The sequence below is a fragment of the Podarcis erhardii genome (assembly GCF_964252035.2).
Source record: "Podarcis erhardii genome assembly, chromosome: 3".
Lineage (NCBI taxonomy): Eukaryota > Metazoa > Chordata > Lepidosauria > Squamata > Lacertidae > Podarcis > Podarcis erhardii.
This window is the reverse complement of record NC_138507.1, coordinates 101,215,163-101,234,940: the sequence shown is the minus strand read 5'-3', so window position 1 is coordinate 101,234,940 and position 19,778 is coordinate 101,215,163. Positions and strand designations below refer to the sequence as shown.

The 19,778-nt window shown below is 41.4% G+C and overlaps 1 long non-coding RNA gene across 1 annotated transcript in view; it reads right to left on the bottom strand.

Moving 5' to 3' along the window:
* The window catches only part of LOC309338031, a 201,728-nt gene extending 186,206 nt beyond the window's left edge, over positions 1-15,522 (bottom strand). Inside the window, exon 1 of the long non-coding RNA XR_014154594.1 lies at positions 15,513-15,522. This is a non-coding gene — a long non-coding RNA (uncharacterized lncRNA). The remainder of the gene's footprint in view (positions 1-15,512) is intronic.
* Between the last annotated feature and the right edge of the window lie 4,256 nt (positions 15,523-19,778).

Below are 19,778 nucleotides of genomic sequence, written 5' to 3'. Positions count from 1 at the left end.
AAATCAATGGATGTCAAAATGAAGTAGGAATGAAACGAAGTGATTTCTAACAATAAGGTTAAAAGGGAATATGCAAAAAATGGTTGGATAACTAGATGAAAAATAGAATGATATAATATGTTTAAGATAAACAACTAAGATAAAACAAAGAGGGGAAAATTTGCTGAACTAATTATTTGAATTGGAATACAAAGGAGGGAGGTGTGGGGAAGTCATGGAAATAAGTAAATGAATTATAAGACAGAGAAAGAGGGATTTGTTTTTAGCTTGTTCATATTTTTCCTTTTCTTTTTTTCTCTGTATTTTGTACTTTTTTCTTTTTTTGGACTATGTAATTTCTTTTTTTCTTTTTTCTTTTTTCTTTTTTCTCAGAAATTTCAATAAATATTATTTTTTTTAAAAAAAAAATGAAGGCAGCCCTGTTTAGGGAAGTTTTTAAGGATAGATACTTTATTGTGTTTTTAATATTCTGTTGGGAGCCGCCCAGAGTGGCAGGGGAAACTCAGCCAGGTGGGCGGGGTATAAATAAATAAAATGATGATGATGGTGCCCTTCATGCCTTAATTAGACATAAGCATGTTGGTTATGTGAGGCTGGTTATCCCACAGTTTCCCTGGAGGGTCAGTGAGAGAGTAAGCATGGCAGAATGTGCTGTATTTGACTCCACCAGAGCATTTACATAGCACTGGCCTCCTAGCTCCGACTCATCCTCTGAGTAATTTGCAGCATCTCCACTGCTGGAAAGTCAGGTAAACACTTCTCCTCCCTGAAGGCTGCCACCTGCACATTCTGAGCCCCCAAAGAGCAATAGAACTGTGAGGTGGGCATGAACCTTTTCAAAGAATTCTGAACATCCTGGTGAAGAATGATGGAGACATGTCAGGGAAACATTTAGACTAATGTGCAGATGGTCAGTGAAGCGAGGAAGCGAGGATTGGTTATACACTGAATTAAAAAGCACAGAAGTGAGAGACTGCCAAGCCAATTTCTGGATTCTAAGCCTTCATCTCTCGCTGCTTATAGCCACATTGTAGCAGGAGGCTGGGTGCTGAATGTGGTCCTCTCTATATGGCCTCCCAGATTCTTCTTGGCCAGTCCTTCTCAGCAGGCCATGCCACCATCTCACCTGTCTTTGCTCTGCATCCTCTCTCAGTCCGTTTCCCCATTTGGAATGTGTCCTACAGCTCTGGTCATGCTTCTTCCTCCCAGGAGAGAGGAATGAGAAATATAGCCTTGTGTAGACTAGACCCCCTGGTCTGGCCCTGCCCATATAAAAGATGATATGGTCCTAGCCTGTAAGTTCAACACATAAAAGCAAGTAGAGCCTATCTTCACACTCCCTCTCTCATTCATTCAGCACAATTTTAGGTTTGGGGAATGGTGGTTTGTTGGTTTGCACAGTTAGATTAATGTTACAAAGAAGTTTTATAGACTGATTTGAGGGGGGTTTTAATAATAAAGTGACATATAAGTTGTATGAAATTAACTAAAAATAAGCACAGACCTGTGAGGTTTGTGCCTAGGGGTGGGGGAGAAACTTGATTCAGTTTGCATTTAAAGGTGAATATGCCAAATTTACACTTTGGGAAATAATACGCAACCAGATTCAGAGTCCTCCTTCAAAATTCACTCATCTCTGAATTTTGCTATACAAGTAAAGTGCACAAAAATGTATCAACATAGGCATGCTCTCCAACATGCTGAGTCCTAAAATTAGGACACACATCTTCCCAGCTGTGCTCCCATGTGAGTCATGCGACCACACGAGATCGTAGCAATGGAAAAAGTGGGTTTTTAGAGGCAAGATCTTGGTGTGAAATTGAGGTTCCCAAAGTAGCTAGCATGCTCTCATGCAAAGAAAGGGATGCCCTGCTTGTGGAATATGCTTGGGTATAGTATGTTTTACAAATATGTTTATATTAGGAGAAAAATCATATTACGATGTCGATGAATTTTCATGAGGACTTCCTTTTTCACCAAAAAAAGTGTCAACTAATTTGAAGATGTGAAGAGTGGATTATAATAAAATGATAAAATGGGCACAAGATATAGGACATAATATTATGTTTGCTGACTGGGAGCAGTTGTGGACCACCGGGGTTAAATTTATGGCATGTAATGCCCTAAGAGAGAATATTATGAAAATGATGTACAGGTGGTTCATGACCCCAGTCAAGCTTGCAAAAATCTACCATTTGCCCAATAATAAATGTTGGAAATGTAAAGAGACTGAAGGTACATTCTTTCACCTTTGGTGGACGTGCCGAAAGATTAAGACTTTCTGGGAGATGATCTATAATGAAATGAAAAAGGTATTTAAATATACCTTCCTGAAGAAACCAGAGACCTTTCTCCTGGGCATGGTCGGCCAATTATGCCAAAGAAGGATAGAACTTTCTTTATGTATGCAACAACAGCAGCAAGAATACTCATCGCAAAGCATTGGAAGACACAAGATCTACCCACCTTGGAAGAATGGCAGATGCAAGTAATGGAATACATGGAAATGGCGGAAATGACTGGCAGAATCCGAGACCAGGGAGAAGAATTGGTGGAAGAAGATTGGAGGAAATTTAAAATCTACTTACAGAAACATTGTAAAATTTTTGAATGTTGATGACATTGAAATGAAATGAAGGGGTTTTCGTAATAAGGTAAAAGATCAGGCAAGAATGGATTGATATTAGATGAAAGTTTGAAGTTAAAATATGTGAGGAAAAATAATTAAGGATAGACCAATAGGATATGAACTTGCTGAACCAATTTTTAAGTGGAATACAAAAAAGGGAGGCGTGAGGAAGTCAGGAAAATAAGTTAACTAAAGAAGAGAAACTAAAAAAGAGGGATTTTTTGTTTTTCTTTCTCTTTTTCTTTTTTGCCCTTTTTCTATGTTAATTGTTTGTACTTTTGTATTTCTGTATTTTTGGGGGTTTTTTGTATTTTTTTTCCCTGTGTTTTTTTCCATTTATTGTTTCAGCCATTACTGATTTTGCCACTTATTTTCCAGGTTTTCTTCTGCAACCTTATGGGGGGGGGGGAATAAAAATAAAACCAAGACACCAGAATAATATAGTAGCTTTCATTCTTATCAGTTCACGGAATTACAGAGATAGCCACAACTTTGACTTGATCTTCTTGAGAAAGGAAATGATGAAGGGCAGCCAAAGATGTAAGAATACATATATGCTGGTCTATGTTGAAGTACTTCAGGTGACTTTAAGACTTTTCTATATATCTTTATTGCACAAGTCACTGTCACTGCAACATTTTAGGATGACTTTGGTGTCCTCAAAGCTTCCTTCAGCATTGCAGTCTTCATTTCTCCAGCATCCACGTACAATGGAATATAGGTTTCCACCTAAGGAGGGGAGCATGGAAAAAGAGTGAGCCGTGCTATTTTTACCATAATAATTAATTATTCCTATTATATGTCTAGTCGCCATATACACCTGCACTGGGCTACTAATTGTCAGGGACTGGGCAGAGGAGGAATGGTGGAGACTGCCTCCCCAGTTGACTCTTCCAGGGAGGAGGAAGAAGACAGTTCAGAATTACAACAAGGGTTTGAGGGAGATAGCAGCTCAGAGGCAGATGAGGGGGAAAGTTGGGAAATAATGGGAGAGGAGAAGGAGGAAGCATCAGGGGGCAACAGCTGATGGACACTGTGTCTTTAGAAAGCATTCCAGATCCCCCCTGAACCCAGCAAGCCTTGAAAGTAGGAGAGCAAAGAGGACAGAGACAATGAAGTTGACAAATGAGGAAGAGACGAGGGGTGGAGATTCACTCAGGACAATGGCATTATCCAAGAGGCTGGATTCTATAGGCTCTCTCTGTAAATACTGAATAAAAAGAGGATGGTAAGAAGTATTCCCCTGTCTTTGTACATTCCTGGGCAACCAGCCGGGAGTCGTTCTGTGAAGTGGTACTATTGTCCTTTGTTCTTTCTCTTTGCTGTCTGATGCTTGAGAGAGAGAGAGACTACAATGCCTAAACTGCCACTTGACCAAATGCTCACAACTAAACGACTCATGTCGGAAGCCAAGACCTTAAACCTCCCACCAGGTCAGCCAACTACACATTAGTTCCCTCATCGGACAGGTGTACCCCATCTTGTTGGAATGAGGCCTCTCTGTTGAAGGTGATATCAGTGGGCTTAGGATAACCTACCTTTGTAGATTCTGGCTACATTGCAGTTTTTGGTGTCAGGGTCAGCTTTGCAGGTTTCAAAGCCATCGTATTTTTGACATGTTAGATCAGGTGGCATAGACTGACATTGTCGACACAGCAGGGTATCTAAAAGACACGTGTCTATAATAATAGCTATTCCAAAACAAAGCTTCAGCTGAGAATGAAATACACATGCCACACAACCACATTTCTTGCAGTTTTCCCTACAAAGAGCAGAAATGAAATTCTTTAACTGATCTTCCAAATAAAGCTTCTCAATAATTATCCATAGAGTTAGAACAAGAGCACAAATGGGCAGCTATATTAACAGGCAAATCATGTAAAAGTTTAATGTGCATAAAATGCTATGTTTGTGTGTATTGTGTATAGAGGTCATGCGCTGCCCAGATGACAAGACACCCCCTTTCAGCCTCGCTGAAGTGATCCAAAGGAAAGCAAAACAATATATATTTGGCACCAGCTTGGCTGCAGGAGTTGCCGGAAGGATATCAGATCCAACCATCTTAGGGTCTCCAGTCTGGATTTTTGCAGGGTTTACCCCTTAGCCATTTCTTCTCTCAAATATGTCCTGCAAGGTGGCAGGTACTAATTTTTCTTTTCTTGGGGCTTACTCCCAAAGACTTTAAGTGTTTATGTTAATCAGTTACTCATCGCTTAGAGTTTGGATCTCTCTCTGAAGTTGCTAGCATATTGAAGAAGCAATTTTCCTATCTGACTCTTTCTATGGGACCAGAGAGAGAATAGTTATTGGATGATATTAAAAAGTAAGAACTTAAAACTGGACTACATTGCTAGTTGTTTAAGAGCAATGAGTTGATTCGTATTTTCAACATTTTTGTAACAAATTTAAAGGCAGGTTGCAGTAAAACTTTGGAATTCTTTGTTGGTTTGAAGAGCGTATTGATTCAAACTCTGTACAATATATTTATTTGATTTGATTATTGTATGCTTATTGTTATGACCTTACATGTTATGATTTCCTCCTTGTTCTCTACCTTCTCTCTCTCTCTCTCTCTCTAGATATATATATTGTACCTGCACATAATTCATATACAATGGTACCTCGGAAGTCAAACGGAATTCATTCCAGAAGTCCGTTCGTCTTCCAAAATGTTTGGAAACCAAGGCACGGCTTCCGATTGGCTGCAAGAAGCCACAGAAACCTCGTCGGATGTTCAGGTTCCAAAGAACGTTCGCAAACCAGAACACCCACTTCAGGGCTTGTGGTGTTCAGGAGCCAAAACATTTGAGTCGCAAGGCATTCATCAGCCAAGGTACGACTGTATATCTCTTTCTTTATTGTTGATGAGATTAAATAAATCATATGAGGGGAATCCAATTTCTCTCCAGGCTATGAAAATTTTGGTTCTATTTCAAAAAGAGGAGTCGCTGTTTATGTATTACACACTTGCTGAAAAGTCTTTATCCTGTGCCTTGCCAATGGAACTTACCTCCAGGTGTGAGGAGAGCACAGATTGCAAGGAGCAGGATCTGATCCTTTACGCTCATCTTGGAATCAGAAGGGTTCTGGGTCAAAGCAAAGCCCTAGCTCATAGAGGTAAAAAACTGATCTCCGCCCCCTGCCCTGTGGAGTAGGCAGTTCCCTTTAACTCCTCTCATAACATGCATGCACAACCCACTAGAAGATATCCTGTCTTTATAAGATGGGGAAATGAAAGGGCAGTGGACCATAACCTGGCCACATGAATATGAGATATGAAATATGAGATATGAAAGCAGGAGAGAGAGAGAGCTTTGAAAGCTTTATTGTTCTTTAGTTCTCTAAATGTTCTTTGATAGCTTCTGGGTGCACTCATAAGTTACACTTCATTGAATTCATTGAAATCAACTATACCTAATAGTGCAAGTAAATGTTTATGGACAGGAGTTGGATCATTATGATCAGTGATATTTCAGTTTCTTGGGACAGGCTGAGCTGTGCATCAACTGAGCATTCACCCTACGTACAATGTGCATGTAGTGTCCTCCTAATCACAGATAATTGATGGAAAGGAGAAATGTGCCAATCTTAACACAGATTCTTCTGAGAGACCCCTGCCTCCTTTCAATGTGAAATATTACCCCTTGGATAAGCTACATTCCCCACACCCTCCAACATTCCTCAGATGAAAATAGGCACATTTCTCACTCCAACTGACCCTCCTTGACTCTCCATTTTTTTGTTCCCACCCACCACAGAGCACTTCCAATCCAAAAAAGACAAGTGCCACCATCTTTACACCAACGGGACACAACACACACACCCTCCCCTGTCCTGAGAAATCCTGATTTTATTTTTATTTATTGAATTTATATATCACCCTATACCCGGAGGTCTCAGGGTGGTTCAAAAGTCTTTGGTACATTTACAAAAAGAGAAACACACACCAGTAAATAAATTTTAGAAAAGGGTAAGATTAGATGTGGACGCACAAGGCATTAAAAAAAAAAAAATCAAGACTCTTTGCCCTCTACTCCACTTCCCCCCTTTTCCTGCCCAGGGCTTGCCCCTCAGAGCCAGTGCCTTGGAAATAATACATGAACAGAAACACAATTATTTCTTCAAAACTTGCTTGGGTAAAGTATGCATATAATGAAGACTCAAGATAGATTACAGTAGGTAAAAATCACACAAAAATGCTGATGATTTTTTATGAGGACTTCTTTCTGTAAAAAAAAAGATAAAAGTCACAAACTGATTTGGAAATGTGCAGAAGTAAATTTAAGATTGGGAAATAGAAAACAGAGAGAAACTGTGTGGACCAAAGAGGGAGATCCCAGAGGCTGCGCTTGCCTTAAATGAGACGAGCCACACACCCCGAGCCAGTCGATTGGCTGGCTCATGGGATGACGCGGCCCCAAGAATTCCCCTAATCGCGCGGGGCTGAAAACCAGCCTCCGCGCGCGTGCTGGGGGCATGAAGCCCGCAACACCACCTCCTCCTTATGTCGGAAGTGGCTCTACTATTATACCCATCTTACAGATTAGCTCAAATTGATGTCCCATTTTTCTAAGCCATAGTTCCATGGGTATCCTGTGAAGAACTGCTGAGCTCTGAACCAGCACAGAGAGAGTTGCAAGCATGAGCAAGGATTTAGCTTCTCAAAAGTTTTAAGAGGTTCCATGGGGTGGTTATAATTGCTTATTTAAGAAAACAGTTATAGAATCACATGGCTCTTGTTCATTCTTCATGCTTCTTGTGAAATTGCCATATGAGTTAGTGAACACATTATTTCATAATTGCAAGAAGCAGAAGTCATTCCTTTGAGATCATCTTGGAATCTGGAGGTTAATGGGACAAAGCAAAACCCAAGTCACACTGGTCTTCAGCACTCTGCAGCAAGAGTTTCCTTTTATCTCCATGATGATATGTTTCAAAAAGAACCCAAGAGAATACCATGTCCCCTTAAGAGGATCAAAGAGAAAGGAGCTAGGCCAATGAAATACAATCACAGTCATTAACACTATCATAGTATCCGTTAATTTTTGAGTGCTATTGTAAATTTATCTGAATAAATTATAATAGTTGATATCTAATCCAGAACTGATCCTAGTAACATTTGTAAATAATGCCCATTTTTCATTAAAAAACAACAACAATATTGTGACACATCTGAACAAGACCATCAGTTCCTATTACAGGGATCAAAGAGGAAAGGGAGTGGACCAAGAAATCATAACTGGCCCACTCATGCACAAAAAGGAACAAGAGCATTGGCCTTCAGCAAACTGGAACAGGTGCTTTCTTTTCTTCTCCATGATGAGGCATCTCAACAAGAACCCAAGAGAGCATCTTGGGTGAGCCGAGAAATCATAATTGGCCCACTCACAGACCAAATAAGCAGCATGTTGAATACAACCCTGCAATTATAATCATTAACCATACATAGTATTGATTAACTCATGAATCCTTTTAGAAATTAAACTGAATGAATTAATTATTTAATTAATTAAAAATTAACTGAATCTTATCCAGAACTGATCCTAATTAAGAAGAAAAAGCGAGAGCCAGCCCAAAGAGTAAGGGCACATGCATGCTTTAAGTCAGGTGACCTTAAGTCCTTTCTATATATATTCATTGCACAAGTCTCTGTCACTACAGCATTGAACAATGAGATGGCGACCATGCAGGCCTTCTTCACCATCACAGTCTTCTTTTCTCCAGCAGCCTCGTGTGGTGGATTCTTGTATTCCATCAAAGCAAAGCCCTGACAGAGGAAGAAACACTGGTGCATGGCATCAAGGGAGGAAAAGGAACTGGTCTACCCTATCCCCACTGATAGGGTAGACCAGTTCCTTTTCCTCCCCTGATGACATGCATGCACAAGCTTCTTCAAGGACACTCTGCCCTTGTAAGGAGGAGAAGTCATAAACTGGCTACATAAACATGAGATTACAATGTGAATGAGGGAGAGTGAGTCTTGGAAACTTATGCATTCATATAGTGCACTTCCTGGAGTTCATCAAAATTAATTATATATGAAAGTGCATTATTATGAGCAGGAGTAGGAACATTATTTCGGTTACTTGGGACAGGCTGAACTGTGCATACACTGTACCTTTTAGTTATCTTCGCACTATGTACAATGTGCATTTAGCGTCCTCCTAATTTCAGATCATTGGTGGAAAATGGAAATGTGCCATTCTTAACACAGCTTCTTCTGAGATCCCCTCTGCTTGCTTTCATTGTGAAATATGCCCTTTGAGTAAGCTATATGCATGGCTTGGTGCTGGTGCTGACCTTTAAAGCCCAAACAGCCTCTGTCCTGTATACCTGAAGGAGCCTCTCCACCCCCATCATTCAGCCCAGACACTGAGGTCCAGCACCGAGAGCCTTCTGATGGTTCCCGCACTCCGAGAAGTGAGGTTACAGGGAACCAGACAGAGGGCCTTCTCGGTAGTAGTGCCTTTACTATGGAACACCCTCCCATCAGATGTCAAGGCAATAAACAACTATCTTCCTTTTAAATATCTGAAGGCAGCCCAGTTTAGGGAAGTTTTTAATGTTTAATGCTGTATTATTATTATTATTATTATTATTATTATTATTATTATTATATTGGGAGCTGCCCAGAGTGGCTGGGGAAACCCAGCCAGATGGGTGGGGTATAAATAAATAAATATAATAATAATAATAATAATAATAATAATAATAATAATAATAATTAGATTTATCCCCTGCACCAATAACCCCATCTGCACTGATTGCAACCTTGGGCATTTTGTGCAATGAGTGCAAGGTCTGTGTTTGGCTGAGCATCCCATTACAAAGTTAGCAGTTAATTTTTTGTTGGGTTTAAGATTCAATTCAACTATCCTTGATTGCTTACATTAGAAGGAAAGTGTCTGGCAGGTATGATGGACAGAACCATTTTTACAAGTTGTTTGCACATACTGCCATGGCAGTAGGGGATGCATTCCTTGGAGACTGGACCTGCTGCACTTATAGATCCTGCCACCTCACCTTGCCTCATGTATGGGCCAGCTCTGGTAAGTATGTATAAGCAAATCAATCACAGCTTTGCAATTTGTCTGTGTTGCCTTGTTTGTTTGTTTGTTTGTTTGTTTGTTTGCCCTTAGGGCTGGGGAAGCAATCCATTTTCTCAGCTCCTCATTTTTCCCATCTTAACTTCAGTTCTCCTGGTCTCCACATAAGTTGTTTATTGTTTTCTTTGAAGGCCTCATGAAAATTTACCAGTATTTTAGTGCAGGTTTTTCCTAAGAGGAAACATTGTGTGTGATTGCCCCTGATATAATGCATTGTTTTCAATAATGCATGCATTTGATGCACACTTTATCATAGTACAGTGGTACCTCGAGTTACATACGCTTCAGGTTACATACGCTTCAGGTTACAGACTCCGCTAACCCAGGAATATTACCTCGGGTTAAGAACTTTGCTTCAGGATGAGAACAGAAATCGTGCAGTGGAAGCAGGAGGCCCCATTAGCTAAAATGGTGCTTCAGGTTAAGAATAGTTTCAGGTTAAGAACAGACCTCCAGAACGAATTAAGTATGTAACCATAGGTACCACTGAATGGGCATTTTAGTACATATGCCTGACCTCTCATTAAATAACAGTTTCCTGGGTTAGGATGGACTCATTCTTCTAACATTACAAGGGGAATTCAGATGGGAGAGTTTTGAGAAGAAGATTAGCCTCACACTGAAACACACACACATATTGAACTGTTTATTCGTAACTCCAATTAATTAGAGCATGACCTCATTCTTTATTCTTCCCTTTAGAAAAATGCCATGCCTTCAAAGAGAAACCGGTTTGGAAATTGCAAAAAGAGTAAAATATCTGGGGGTGAATTTAACATCTAAGAATGTGAACTTATTTAAAGATAATTATGAGAAATGTTGGTTGGAAGTGAAGAAAGATTTCGATATATGGTCTAGGCTGAGACTTTCCTTGTTAGGCCGAATTGCTGTTATCAAGATGAATGTATTGCCGAGATTGTTATTTTTGTTCCAGACATTGCAAATTTTAGACAAGATGGACTGTTTCAAGAAGTGGCAGAAAGATATATCTAAATTTGTCTGGCAGGGCAAAAAACCCAGAATAAAATTTAAGATTTTGACTGATGCAAAGGATAGAGGGGGCTTTGCCCTGCCGGACTTAAAACTTTACTATGAAGCAGCAGCTTTTTGCTGGCTGAAACCATGGCTACTTCTTGAGAATACAGATATTCTGGATCTGGAAGGTTATGATAACAACTTTGGTTGGCATGCATATTTATGGTATGACAAGGTAAAGGTACATAGAAACTTTAAAAACCATATTGTCAGGAAAGCACTGTATAATGTATGGAACCGATATAAAGATTTGTTAGAGAGTAAAACCCCCAGGTGGTTGTCACCAATGGAAGCCAAGGCGGTAAAAAGACTGAACATGGATTCAGACTGGCCAAAATATTGTGAAATTATAGAATATGATGGTGAAAAGTTGAAACTACAGAGTTTTGAGAAATTGAAACCTAAAGTCCGAGACTGGTTACATTATTACCAGATTAATGAGACCTTTAAGCAGGACAGGAAACTAGGATTCCAGAAGGAGAGGTCAAAGTTAGAAACAGAATTGCTAGAACCCAATACTAAGAATTTGTCTAGAATGTATAATTTGCTGCTAAAATGGAACACACAGGATGAAACGGTTAAATCAGCCATGATTAAGTGGGCACAAGATATTGGTCATGATATTATGTTTGCTGACTGGGAGCAGTTATGGACCACAGGTATTAAATTCACGGCATGTAGTGCCTTAAAAGAGAATATAATGAAAATGATCTATAGGTGGTACATGACCCCAGTCAAGCTTGCAAAGATATATCACTTGCCCAATAACAACTGTTGGAAGTGTAATGAATGTGAAGGAACTTTTTATCATCTTTGGTGGACCTGCCCGAAGATTAAGGCCTACTGGGAAATGATCTATAATGAAATTAAGAAAATCCTTAAGTGGACATTTGTAAAGAAACCGGAGGCTTTTCCCTTGGGCATGGTAGGCCAAATGGTTCCAAAGAAAGATAGAACATTTTTTATGTACGCAACAACAGCAGCAAGAATTCTTTTGGCAAAGTATTGGAAGACTAAAGAATTACCTACTCTGGAAGAATGGCAGACCAAGGTGACTGAATTTATGGGACTGGCAGAGATGACCGGCAGAATCCGTGACCAGAGGAGAGAGACAGTGGAAGAAGACTGGAAAAAATTCAAAATCTATCTTAAAAATTGTTGTAAAATTTCGGAATGTTAAGATGTCAAGGGATTGGATATAAAGAATTACAGCTGTAAAAATTGAAACTTAAAAAACTTTAGAGAGAATTAAATATAAAAAGGGATGAAGGATTGCTAAAAAATTTTAAAACAAGAATGCAGTGAAGGGGAGGTTTGGGGAAGTCGTGTTATGTTTGTTTGTTTTTTGTTTATGTTGTAAAATTAATAAAAATTATTTTTAAAAAAAATTAAAAAAAAAGAAAAATGCCATGCCTTGTGGTAATGGTAGCATTGACAAAATTAGATTCAGAGGCTATCCAACTCTAAATGATGTGTAAGAGTTTGATTCTTTCTGTTCAAGTACTTTCTCTTTTTTGAAGTTACAGATTTTTTGCCCAATTAACAAGGGCATTTGCTAAGTTTCAATACGTGCACATGTACTTTGTATTGTACCAGGTACCCTTCAGATGGGAACATAAGAACATGGGAGTCCTGGTGGGTCAGGACAAAGGTTCTAACAATGGTCACCTATGGGAAGTGCATGAACAGGACCTGAGTACAACAGTGCTCTCCCCACTTGTGATGCTCAGCAACGGATATCCAAAGGCCATAGCTGTCAACTGTCCCTTATTTGGCGGGAAACTCCCTTATCCCAGCGCCGTGTCCCACCGCTGTCCCTTATTGATGATGTCCCTTAAATTTCCCGGGTTTCATGCTCGCCCGGCTTGGGAGGGAAGCAGCGGCTCGGGGTCCTCCGCCGTGAGAGAGAGAGAGAGAGAGCGCACGAGCTGCCGCGTCTCTTCTCTCCCTTTTCCCCCTCAGGGGTGTGTTGTGAGGAGATGGGTGGCGGCGGGCGGGCAGGCAGCCCCTCTCTTGCAAGACTTCCGCCGCACTGCCAGGGGAAGCTGGAGGCGGCAGCGGCGGCGGCGGCAGCAGCTGAGGAGGCGGCCTGAAGGAGGAGGAAGAGGAGGGTACGGGGAGGGACGCAGAAGGGCAATGCTTCAGTGGCTGCCGCGGTGCCACAAGCACCTCATGCCGGGCTCACGGGCGGCACAAGCGAGAGTCTCCCTCCCTCCCTCCCTCCCTCCCTCTCGGGCGGGGAAGGACTGATGGAACTCCTCGCACCAGGACGACAGCAGCCCCCACGTGCTGCTTAGCATCCCCTCCAACCAGTGCAGCATCTTAATGTAGTGATTTCCCCCTCTGCATCCCTTTCATAACTCTATTTTTATAAATCATTTGTCCATCCATAGTTCAAATTTTTACTACAGGTTTTCTGTCAATCCTACCAATGTATGTAACTCTTTACAATAACTTTTCAAATAAATTATAAAATTTCCCCATTCTTTATTAAAAAGGTCCTCTTCCTGGTTTCTAATTCTGCCTGTAAGCTTTGCCATCTCGATGTCGTTCATCAGTTTTGTCTGCCACTCTTCTTTGGTTGGAGTTGTAGACCCTTAGGATCATCTAGTCCAACCCCCTGCAAAACACAGTCAGTCGCAGCAAAAGCAGCATGGCTCCATCAGTGCCGGATTTATGTATAAGCTAAGCAAAATCCCTTATTTTGGCTGCTGATCCCTTATTTTTGAGGCTGCTGGTCCCTTATTTTCAAATCTGTAAGTTGACAGCTATGCCAAAGGCATGTTACACCCAACAGTGTAGACAGAATTTAGTCATCATGACTATTTTAAAGCCATTAAGGTCGGTGGCCATCACTATATCTTGAAGGATAATATTCCCATGTGCTGCCTGAAGTACACTCTTTTGTCCATATCTTCCAAGATTCAGCTTCATTGGATAGTATTCTAGCATGATGAGAGAAGGAGAAGGAAAACGTGGATACTCCATTAGTCCACAGACAGGTCTCATTCCCCACAATGCACCTGCAGGCACCTTGTGACTCTCTTATCTGTTTTACTGGGCAGATTTGGCAAGTAACTTTGTGTATAAAAGGGGTCCTGTTACAGCATACTGTGTGAGGTCGTGGTGGTAGATTGCAGAAGGTGTTGAAGACTATCTGTTTCAACTGTGGGTTTGCGTGAAGACTTTTTGAAGAGATTGCCTAAGGAAGAAAGTAGGAAATTGTCAGATTTCAGAACTCAAAGAACTCTATCAGTTGCAGGACTTTGCAAGCAACTGAACCAAGGACTTGATTACGGAATTTAACACAGCAAGGACTTTGAGGCGAATAACCCTCTTTGGACTCAGAGAGAAAAGACTACTTCTAACACCTGTAAATGGTGTGTGTGTGTATAGTGGCATATGTCGGTGTTGTCCAAGTAAAGACAAACTCTGCTAAATGGCTGTTTTCTATGGTAAGTTTAATCGCTTGACTCAGCTTTCCACGGCTCATTCACCCAACAACTGAGGTGTAAAAGAATATTATGGGTAAATGCATAGGCCATTAGTGATGTTACAAAGTTCCTCAAGTACCAGTAATGGCAAAAACTGGCATACGCTGAGCTCCTAGGACTATCCAATGTATTATGGGAGGGATCATATGATCAAAAAGTTCTTCTCCTTTCAGAACAGAGAATTATTGAGGGATCTTTCTTCTCTTCATTTCCCTCTGCCCTTTTGAAAGGGCTTTGATTACACTGTGTAAACTTTCTGTTCTCCCCAAACGGCTTGTTTCCAAACACACATTTCCAGAAGAGATTTCAGCTGCTTTCCTCCTGGCAGGCTGCAGGCTTTGAATTTTGTGCCCAACTGTCTCCCTGACATTTATATTAGAGAATTTGCAATGCTTGCCCGTCAAGTTGTTTCATTTTCTCCCATATGGTTTCCCTAATCTACCACCCGGGACTTGTAGTTTTTGACACCCGCTCCAGATTATGCATAAGCAGCTGTGTCTACAGATGGCACTTTGGCCTTAAACCCAGATGCTTTCCCATCCTGGCTTTGTAGTGACAGGTTTTTTGCTCAAGAGTTTCAAAGTCTAATGAACTGGAAAAGATGAGAATGTAAATGGAAAGTCTGTGTGGATTCTTACCATGGTACAATGACAATGTCTAGTATTAAGCTTGAAATTTACAGAAGATATAACTGTCACGGTCTCTAATTTCATCATTGTACATGACACTTTTGCTATTACATCACCTCTTGGACAGGGGGACAACCCCATTTTTAGACACACACACACATGGGCCATAGGTAACATTTCCCGCATTGCTTTGAAACATTCCCTCAGGATTTTAACTGCACTCTGTCCAAACGTTAGACACCAACCACAGCTTAAGTGACACTGCAAAAGTCTAGAAGTGCTGGTTTTTAAAGGCTCCAGGGTGCTATGGAAGCCCTGAGCAAAACCACAGGTGACTTTTCAGGGAAGGTTGATTGTTGTTTGTGGGAATCACAACAATTGTCATAATTCCTTCCATAAAGATTACATAGTGTCAGGTGTGGAGAGTCCTCCCCTCCCTTCGGTGACTTCACAGATAAGAATTAACAAGCATTGATGGATTTTTAGTCCTTTTATTACAGCATCATGTTGCAAGTGCAAATACACAGCTCTCCTCAAGGATGGCAGTTGGCTAGTCTAATTCTCCTTCTGGCATCCGCAGCATTTTCGGTGCCAACAGGAATTCCTCCCTCCCTCTGACTCCTCTGTTCTCTGATACATTCAGACCTCTGATTCCATGGGGGGGTCCTCAACACTCTCAAGTGACATCTCAACTAGCTGCCACCTCCCTTCTGGTTCTGCTGTCATTATCTCATAACTGGGTATCTCCACCCTAAGCTGTTCAGCTTCTGTCTCTCTCTCTCTCTCTGTTTCTGAACATGCTGTGGACTCTTCTCCCTCCAGCTCTCCATCAGAGAGAAGTTAGTCTGCCATAGAATGCATTCCCCAGTCCTCATCTTCAGACCATTCCCTGACATAATTTATACCATTAGCTCTTTTTTAGATATTCTAAACTTCCCAATACAGGAATGGGTAGATCTCAGAATGGTGGGATCTGCTTTTTTTGCAAAGTGCCTATTGCAAAAGGGACATACTTCAAAAATTCTGCACCCAGGAATGTGGGATGATTAGGAGGCAGGAGAAGATATATTATTTAATGATATCTTTCCTAACTTGCGCTAGCAAGTTCCATATTCTAGCAGAGTTCCAAACATCACTCTTTTTAAAATTACGCAGCGATCAGCTTGTTGCTGACTCATCTGAGTCTTACTATTAAAGATTCCTTCCTGGTAAAATCCCTTCCAATCCCTCTTAAAAAGAATAAACACAAGAATCTGATTGACGTTAATATAAAAGTAGATTACTCACAGATTCATTCAGACATATCCCTGAAGGCAGGCTTAGGTTACATAACAACTAGAACTATTCCATAAAGAAGTTAGTCCCAAGTGACTGCGACTAAGCAGTCACTTCTCCAAACACACAGCAACATACAAAATGGAGAACACACACTGATCAAAACATGGAGGCCATGTGCTTCTCCATGCTAGTACAACAGACTACACCCTCTTCAAGTCACATGTAGTGGAGGTCTGTCCCAGATCAGGAGGAAACAGGAAGTCTTCTCCTGAGTGGTACAAAACATCCCCTAACATGTCACTGTAGGAATGTTGTACTTGACTGCAATTTTACATCCCACAAGGAATTCATTCAGAACCCAAGGGGTGCAGTCATTTTGTTGTTAACATTGTTAAACAATTGGGAGCTGAAGATCCTAGCCATCCTATTTCCTATCACTCAGGGAACCTCCCAATCTAACTCTGCCCACTCTGCGTCTAATACCTTGTTATATTTTGCCGTAGGCTACAGGCAACAGGTATAGAGGTAAAGGATCAAGTTGAATGGCTGTCTTCATTATGTGTTTCTTCACAAGAATTGGACAAAAGGCAGCTGCCATACACAAAGTGTCCCACGACCACGAAAACCCAGGGACTTAGCTATTGGCATAGCTGCCAATGTTTCCCTTTTTTCAAGGGAAATTCCCTTATTCCGAATAGGATTCCTCGCAAGAAAAGAGGAAAGTTGACAGCTATGCTTGAATGTAATAATAATTAAATTTCCATCAGTCAGGAAATGGTATTAGATGTTACTGCAGTGCTAACGACCTTCCTCCTCATCAGTCGTAGTTCTCAAGGACTGGAACATGTTGATTCAAGACTGGAACATATTGAAAAAGAGCCCAGCTGACAAGAGTGTAAAAACAACTCATTGATCATCCTGACACTGCAATAAAAAACCATAAAAAAGCCAACCACACCATAACTTTCACTCCTTAATCTGGAAATAATATCTGTGGGTTTGTTAATCACATTTCAGATAAGACCTAGACACATGTTGTGTGTGGTTTAGGGGGTGCACTTTTTTAGACATGCATACCATCATATTTCATCCTCAGAAGGTATCGTTCCCGGAATAAAAGAGAGAGATCTGGGTTGCCTTATTGGAAGTGAAAAGGTTTGTTAGTTTAGTGAATGATACCCTCCTCTCTCAGCACAGCTTTCAGGGCAAGTAATAGCAACAGTAGAAGACAGCAAGAGAATGACAATAAAAGGCTCGAGGATAGAAACAGCATTATAAAAATCGGGACGAGACCATGAAATTAATAATAGCAACACTGATGCTAGATACCAGGAATAATTTTTAATAATAATATTTTAAAAGAAGTGGATTTATTATTATTCTTTTTTAAAGTATTACATTTGTGCTAAAATGCCCAGGCATCAAAAGAGCCTGTCTAGGATTCAGTCAGGGATAACAGCTGCACCTCCAGAGAGCACACTTTGCATGGAAAAGATCACATGTTCAAATTCTGGAATTTCCAGGTAGGGTTGGGAAAGACTTGCGCCTGAAACCCTGGAGAGCGTTTGCCAGTCATTGTCAGCAGTAAGGACCTAGATGGACCAATGGTTTTACTTGGAAGAAAGCACCTTCCTGTTAGGAAGGGAATATACAACAGAGAAGATCTTCTCATGGATTGCAACCTACCTGCCTTCAGAAGGCAGGGACACCTGGAGAAGGGCCTCTGTTGCAGTGAATGGCCAGGTCTGAAGATGATATATTAACTGCATCCCTTATATTGTGGCATACTCTTCCCCCTCCATTTCCCTGCAGTGAGCCCCATAAACTCTCTATATCTCTGGGAGCTGAGTAGCAGACACCTCACAGGCCGCACAGTTCTCACTCCATTCTCTTCAATTTGACAAATGCATTTTCTTAAGGGAAACATACAGAGAAGCACATGAGTGCAATCATGCAAGTCTGCAGGACTTCCTGCCCCCTTGTCTAAAGTTTAAACATATTTTTGCACTGGGGCAGAAAACCTCAGGCCTGGGGACTGAATTCATACCATCCAACATGCTGCCAAGTGAAACTTGGCGGTGGGACATGCGTTTTCTGGGACCAAAGTCCCACAGGAGCCAGGTGACTTACACGAGAACACCACACACACACACACACACACACAAAAAAAAACACACACACACACAGCATGTCTTTCAGGGCCGTGCTCTTGCAGGAGTCAAAGCAGGGCATCCCAGGAACTAATCAGAAGCCAGGGTGTGTAAATCCAGGATGTCCCGCTTAAAGTACGACAGTTGATGGGTATGCTGGATGCTGCCCTTCTCTATCTGGATCTTGGAACTCTTCCAAAACCATGCTCCATGAGGCCACATTCCTCACTGCCCCTGCCCTGCATCCTTCTCTGGGTATCTTGGCTGGCTGAAACGTTTCCTTGAACTGTTGATAATGCCTCTCTCTTGCTCGAAGAGAGAATGGAGAAAAAGGGCTATGGTATGTGGCCTCCAGAAAGGACACATGGCCCTCAGGCTAAAAAAGCATTCCTTCTTCCTGGTTTTGAGGCATATAACATCTGAGCTAGCTTGGTGTCTACAGCTACCGATTGGGTTCATCGTGTCTAAGATAAAATTCTGAGAACTGCCCTGGTTTGTGGCTCACCCTCTGAGCCACTGTGCTACATCAGCGCTTGAAGACTGCAATCCAGTCTTGCTAGGAAGCAAGTCCCACTGAGGAAAATGGGGCTTAATAATCTGAGAAAATATGCTTTTGGCTAGGCTGCATGTATATGGATGCTCGTGCCTTATTTTTGCACAAGATGTCAGCCATTTTCCCATTAGGCATCTTAAGATGATGTGTCAGGTGGGTGGAACTATCAAAAAAATACCCTGAGATGTATATTAGGGGAGGAGAACTACTGTTATTTATATATGCCCAAACTGTATTGAATTATGGTGCTGGAGGAGACTCTTGAGAGTCCCATGGACTGCAAGAAGATAAAACCTATCCATTCTGAAGGAAATCAGCCCTGAGTGCTCACTGGAAGGACAGATCCTGAAGCTGAGGCTCCAATACTTTGGCCACCTCATGAGAAGAGAAGACTCCCTGGAAAAGACCCTGATGTTGGGAAAGAAGGAGGGCACAAGAAGAATGGGATGACAGAGGACGAGATGGCTGGACAGTGTTCTCGAAGCTACCAGCATGAGTTTGACCAAACTGCGGGAGGCAGTGGAAGACAGAAGTGCCTGGCATGCTCTGGTCCATGGGATCATGAAGAGTCGGACACGGCTAAATGACTAAACAACAACAACAAAGCTGTATTGACACTATGCAAATTATAAAACAGAAAGTTTTCTGGGTGTGATATATCTTGAAAGGAGGTGGAGAACCTGTAACCTCCAGATGTTTTTCCCAACTAGCATGGCCAGTGGTCAAGGATGATGGGAGCTGGAGTCCAGCAACATCTGGGGGAGCATGGGTTCCCCAGAGCTGGACAGAGTGATCTTGTCAGCACCATGTCAAGCCAACACTGTTTTCAAAGCTCCAAGGGTCAAATTCCTTTTATTTATTTATTGCATCGAAAGAGACTTGAAATGTGAGACAAAATATTGAA